This window comes from Anomalospiza imberbis, unplaced genomic scaffold, assembly GCF_031753505.1.
Source record: "Anomalospiza imberbis isolate Cuckoo-Finch-1a 21T00152 unplaced genomic scaffold, ASM3175350v1 scaffold_871, whole genome shotgun sequence".
NCBI lineage: Eukaryota > Metazoa > Chordata > Aves > Passeriformes > Viduidae > Anomalospiza > Anomalospiza imberbis.
The window spans coordinates 3,158-9,196 of NW_027100492.1; positions in this window are offsets into that span (position 1 = coordinate 3,158).

Sequence of the window (6,039 nt, forward strand, 5' to 3'; positions counted from 1 at the left end):
TGCCCTGTGCACAGACACTTGTTACTTTTTGAGACTCTGACTTGCCGCCGAGGTCCTGGGCTTATCCTGGGGCCTCGTCCTCAGTTGCCTTTGTTTTTAATAAACAGGCCCAGGCTTTTTAAAATACTCTGGCTCTGATTCGCCTGTTTTTAACACTGGCCAGTCACAGTGTGAAGACCATGGTGCATGCTGGAGCAACTTCTCCATGTCCCCTTTCTGATAGAACAATTACGGATTACTAATTCGGGCCAAGAGCAGCCCCGGGGGCACAGGGCGGAGGCAAGGCAAGGTGGGGAGGAGAAAGAGCGGGTTCGAGATCGCCCTCGAAAGGCAGACGCGCTCTGGGGCCCGCTCCTGGCCAGGGAGCCTGCCCAGAGCCGTCCCCTGCTCGCCGGGGCCTTGAGGGGCAGCTGTCCAGCTGGGCCAAGCTGTGCCAGCAGCTCCAGCCGTGCTGGGGAGCCTTGCCAGCTCTGGGCCCTGCTGTGCAGGAGGGCCCCAGTGTGCCACTGGCAGCCGGGAGCCTCAGCCGCTCCTCTCTCCACAGGAGCGCCTCTGCTGCTTCACAAGACCGGCCAAAGACTTCAGTCAGGGAGAACTGGACCTGTCATGCATCTCTGTGCCCGTGTCCATTGTCCCTTCCACAGCTGCATTGCCCACTTATTGCCGGGGACATGCTGCCACCCCCCAGAACAGGACCCTCTGTCCCCGAGGATGCTGCCTCTGTTGTCTTTCCAGGACTGAAGGTGCAGCCCTCTTGCCTGGAAAGGGCTTGAGCAACATCTTTGTGCTTCAGCTCTGGTCCCTGGGTGGTACCACCAGCACTGGCAGAGCTGCTTGTCTGGTCACAGCCAGTGATGGGCAGGCAGCAGCCGGGCATCAGGCTCCCGAGACCAGCAGCTACTATGTTTATTTTTCATTTTTCAAGTTTTAGGAATATTTTTCATAGAAAATTCTCCAAATATTTCGTCCCTTTTCCCACACAGTTCCATATTTTTCAAAGTAGTTTTAGAATTTAGAAAAACTTAGAACATTTTTACATTTCTAGAATCAAAAATAAAATTGCATTTAATTGGTAATCTATACTCTACTACATGGCATGCAGGTGATGAGGGGACCCCTGTAAGGCTGGCAGACGACCGGGCTCCGTCATGGGGCCCACGAGGTGGCGGGGGGTGTTGTGGGTGCAGGGTTTTGCAGTAAGACATGTGGGGCTTTGCGTCCTTTGTAAGCAGGGCACGTGGCAGGGGCTCCTCATGAGGTTCTTAGGGGATTTGGGATCTCTGCTGTGTCATACAGGTGACGGGAGACCTCTGTAAGGCTGGCCGGGGCTTGAGTTCCTCGTGATTAACCTGGCGGGTTAGTGCTTGCCGTCAAGGCCTGGAGAGGAGCTGAGTCCTTCCGAAGGTGGGCAGGAGGCTGGGTTCTTTTGTGAGGCACTCAAGGCTGGCTTGGGGTTTCTGCATTGGTGTGCACGGATCCCTCATGAAGCAAGCAGTGCTCTTTTGGGGACTCTCCTGAGGGGTGCAGGAATCCCACATGAGGCCCACTGGGATATTTTGGGGTCTCTTCTAAGGAGTGCACGGATTCATCGTGAGGCACACAGGGCTCTTTTGGGGTCTCTTCTGAGGGGCGCAGGAATCCCTCTTGAAGCACAAAGGAGTATTGACAGTCTCTGCTCTGCTGTGCAGGGATCCCTCAGGAGGTGTGCACCGGGGTTAAACTAGAGGGGGTTTTTCAGTTTTCTCAGCACAGCCAAGGGACGCTCCCGGTCGAGGTGCTGCAAAGTTGGCAGGAAGCTTCCTGCAAAGCCTTGGGCCCGGCCTGCGGGACCGGCGGGCGACCAGAGCCCATCCTTGGGGGCCGGGCGGGGTTTCCGGTATCCACCGCACCCTTGTCGGGCCAGCTCCGGCCCCGGCGGCGAATGGCTGCGGCCCCGGGCTCCGATGGGGCTGCCGAGCAACGCCGGGGGCGCGACAAGGGCCTCGCTGCGCCCTGGCCCTGTGCTGCAGCCAAACACCTTTACAGCCACGGCGGTTCTCTGGGGCACAGGAGGCTACAAGTCAGGCCGTGCCTTCTCGCACTGACGAAGGAGCTCCTTGCATTGCCCAGTTCCCTAAAGCACGCGGGGAGCCCAGCAGAGCACGAAAACGGTTCTGGACTGCGCTCCCGTCTACACTGGGATCGAGATATGGATTGACTGAAAGTGCTGGCTGTTATAAATAAACTTGCTTTAGTAGGTGGGGTTGATGATGGTTAATTGTTTCAAATGAGTCATAAGGAATTGCCAACTAATGTAATGGATTGCTAATGTAGTGAACAGTTCCACAAAGTTAAATATGTACTGTGAGTTAAGTGGATGTGCATGGTTGCCAACCAGGGGGAGGAGACGAGGTGCATCGAAGAGTGATATCACCAGTTCCGCCTGCGATTGGAGGGATTGACCAGCCAATAGTGCCTCGAAATTCCAGAATGATTGGCCAGGAATGCACCACCTTATGGACCAACCAGCGAGCAGAAAGAGGGCCAATCAGCAAAGGGATCAGGAACGCACCAATCGTCAGCGTCCAGAGACTTTAACAGCCCCAGGTGCTGGCCACCCGGGGTCTTTCTGCGGACTTTGTACCCAAAGAAGCACCCTGTGCCCTGTGCACAGACACTTGTTACTTTTTGAGACTCTGACTTGCCGCCGAGGTCCTGGGCTTATCCTGGGGCCTCGTCCTCAGTTGCCTTTGTTTTTAATAAACAGGCCCAGGCTTTTTAAAATACTCTGGCTCTGATTCGCCTGTTTTTAACACTGGCCAGTCACAGTGTGAAGACCATGGTGCATGCTGGAGCAACTTCTCCATGTCCCCTTTCTGATAGAACAATTACGGATTATTAATTCGGGCCAAGAGCAGCCCCGGGGGCACAGGGCGGAGGCAAGGCAAGGTGGGGAGGAGAAAGAGCGGGTTCGAGATCGCCCTCGAAAGGCAGACGCGCTCTGGGGCCCGCTCCTGGCCAGGGAGCCTGCCCAGAGCCGTCCCCTGCTCGCCGGGGCCTTGAGGGGCAGCTGTCCAGCTGGGCCAAGCTGTGCCAGCAGCTCCAGCCGTGCTGGGGAGCCTTGCCAGCTCTGGGCCCTGCTGTGCAGGAGGGCCCCAGTGTGCCACTGGCAGCCGGGAGCCTCAGCCGCTCCTCTCTCCACAGGAGCGCCTCTGCTGCTTCACAAGACCGGCCAAAGACTTCAGTCAGGGAGAACTGGACCTGTCATGCATCTCTGTGCCCGTGTCCATTGTCCCTTCCACAGCTGCATTGCCCACTTATTGCCGGGGACATGCTGCCACCCCCCAGAACAGGACCCTCTGTCCCCGAGGATGCTGCCTCTGTTGTCTTTCCAGGACTGAAGGTGCAGCCCTCTTGCCTGGAAAGGGCTTGAGCAACATCTTTGTGCTTCAGCTCTGGTCCCTGGGTGGTACCACCAGCACTGGCAGAGCTGCTTGTCTGGTCACAGCCAGTGATGGGCAGGCAGCAGCCGGGCATCAGGCTCCCGAGACCAGCAGCTACTATGTTTATTTTTCATTTTTCAAGTTTTAGGAATATTTTTCATAGAAAATTCTCCAAATATTTCGTCCCTTTTCCCACACAGTTCCATATTTTTCAAAGTAGTTTTAGAATTTAGAAAAACTTAGAACATTTTTACATTTCTAGAATCAAAAATAAAATTGCATTTAATTGGTAATCTATACTCTACTACATGGCATGCAGGTGATGAGGGGACCCCTGTAAGGCTGGCAGACGACCGGGCTCCGTCATGGGGCCCACGAGGTGGCGGGGGGTGTTGTGGGTGCAGGGTTTTGCAGTAAGACATGTGGGGCTTTGCGTCCTTTGTAAGCAGGGCACGTGGCAGGGGCTCCTCATGAGGTTCTTAGGGGATTTGGGATCATACAGGTGACGGGAGACCTCTGTAAGGCTGGCCGGGGCTTGAGTTCCTCGTGATTAACCTGGCGGGTTAGTGCTTGCCGTCAAGGCCTGGAGAGGAGCTGAGTCCTTCCGAAGGTGGGCAGGAGGCTGGGTTCTTTTGTGAGGCACTCAAGGCTGGCTTGGGGTTTCTGCATTGGTGTGCACGGATCCCTCATGAAGCAAGCAGTGCTCTTTTGGGGACTCTCCTGAGGGGTGCAGGAATCCCACATGAGGCCCACTGGGATATTTTGGGGTCTCTTCTAAGGAGTGCACGGATTCATCGTGAGGCACACAGGGCTCTTTTGGGGTCTCTTCTGAGGGGCGCAGGAATCCCTCTTGAAGCACAAAGGAGTATTGACAGTCTCTGCTCTGCTGTGCAGGGATCCCTCAGGAGGTGTGCACCGGGGTTAAACTAGAGGGGGTTTTTCAGTTTTCTCAGCACAGCCAAGGGACGCTCCCGGTCGAGGTGCTGCAAAGTTGGCAGGAAGCTTCCTGCAAAGCCTTGGGCCCGGCCTGCGGGACCGGCGGGCGACCAGAGCCCATCCTTGGGGGCCGGGCGGGGTTTCCGGTATCCACCGCACCCTTGTCGGGCCAGCTCCGGCCCCGGCGGCGAATGGCTGCGGCCCCGGGCTCCGATGGGGCTGCCGAGCAACGCCGGGGGCGCGACAAGGGCCTCGCTGCGCCCTGGCCCTGTGCTGCAGCCAAACACCTTTACAGCCACGGCGGTTCTCTGGGGCACAGGAGGCTACAAGTCAGGCCGTGCCTTCTCGCACTGACGAAGGAGCTCCTTGCATTGCCCAGTTCCCTAAAGCACGCGGGGAGCCCAGCAGAGCACGAAAACGGTTCTGGACTGCGCTCCCGTCTACACTGGGATCGAGATATGGATTGACTGAAAGTGCTGGCTGTTATAAATAAACTTGCTTTAGTAGGTGGGGTTGATGATGGTTAATTGTTTCAAATGAGTCATAAGGAATTGCCAACTAATGTAATGGATTGCTAATGTAGTGAACAGTTCCACAAAGTTAAATATGTACTGTGAGTTAAGTGGATGTGCATGGTTGCCAACCAGGGGGAGGAGACGAGGTGCATCGAAGAGTGATATCACCAGTTCCGCCTGCGATTGGAGGGATTGACCAGCCAATAGTGCCTCGAAATTCCAGAATGATTGGCCAGGAATGCACCACCTTATGGACCAACCAGCGAGCAGAAAGAGGGCCAATCAGCAAAGGGATCAGGAACGCACCAATCGTCAGCGTCCAGAGACTTTAACAGCCCCAGGTGCTGGCCACCCGGGGTCTTTCTGCGGACTTTGTACCCAAAGAAGCACCCTGTGCCCTGTGCACAGACACTTGTTACTTTTTGAGACTCTGACTTGCCGCCGAGGTCCTGGGCTTATCCTGGGGCCTCGTCCTCAGTTGCCTTTGTTTTTAATAAACAGGCCCAGGCTTTTTAAAATACTCTGGCTCTGATTCGCCTGTTTTTAACACTGGCCAGTCACAGTGTGAAGACCATGGTGCATGCTGGAGCAACTTCTCCATGTCCCCTTTCTGATAGAACAATTACGGATTACTAATTCGGGCCAAGAGCAGCCCCGGGGGCACAGGGCGGAGGCAAGGCAAGGTGGGGAGGAGAAAGAGCGGGTTCGAGATCGCCCTCGAAAGGCAGACGCGCTCTGGGGCCCGCTCCTGGCCAGGGAGCCTGCCCAGAGCCGTCCCCTGCTCGCCGGGGCCTTGAGGGGCAGCTGTCCAGCTGGGCCAAGCTGTGCCAGCAGCTCCAGCCGTGCTGGGGAGCCTTGCCAGCTCTGGGCCCTGCTGTGCAGGAGGGCCCCAGTGTGCCACTGGCAGCCGGGAGCCTCAGCCGCTCCTCTCTCCACAGGAGCGCCTCTGCTGCTTCACAAGACCGGCCAAAGACTTCAGTCAGGGAGAACTGGACCTGTCATGCATCTCTGTGCCCGTGTCCATTGTCCCTTCCACAGCTGCATTGCCCACTTATTGCCGGGGACATGCTGCCACCCCCCAGAACAGGACCCTCTGTCCCCGAGGATGCTGCCTCTGTTGTCTTTCCAGGACTGAAGGTGCAGCCCTCTTGCCTGGAAAGGGCTTG